Source organism: Etheostoma spectabile, chromosome 4 (genome assembly GCF_008692095.1).
Source record: "Etheostoma spectabile isolate EspeVRDwgs_2016 chromosome 4, UIUC_Espe_1.0, whole genome shotgun sequence".
Taxonomy (NCBI): domain Eukaryota; kingdom Metazoa; phylum Chordata; class Actinopteri; order Perciformes; family Percidae; genus Etheostoma; species Etheostoma spectabile.
Genome location: NC_045736.1, coordinates 31247400 through 31247840, shown reverse-complemented (window position 1 = coordinate 31247840; position 441 = coordinate 31247400).

The following is a 441-nucleotide window of genomic DNA, read 5'->3' as shown; positions in this document are numbered from 1 at the left end:
TGATGTAAAATATTTAGAATAATATGCAAATAAAATAAATATTCTATACAGCACAAACGCTTCATAACGCAAATGTGAAAACTAAACAGTGAGTCAAATTGTTACACTGTTGCACTAAGAACAGAAAACCCAACTAGAACTAAAACCTTTCTGGGTGCAAAATTATCAGCGTATGAAATCTGCTCCCTCACTGAGTGATGGATGCTGAGGGAAAGGCCAGTGAGCCGGTCCTGGGACATGGTTGACCCCCCCCCTCGTCAGACACCGCCTACCAAGAGCCTGGGTCTGTCCCAGGTTTCTTCCCAAAGGGGTTTTTCCTCTTGGTAATGTGCATTTGATTGGGTGTGTGTGAATGTCTTCACCCGTGTCGTCTTCCCCCCCCGACCTGGAAATTTAAAATGAAAAACCTCATGGTCATCTTTCTTGGCCCTTTTGTAGCCC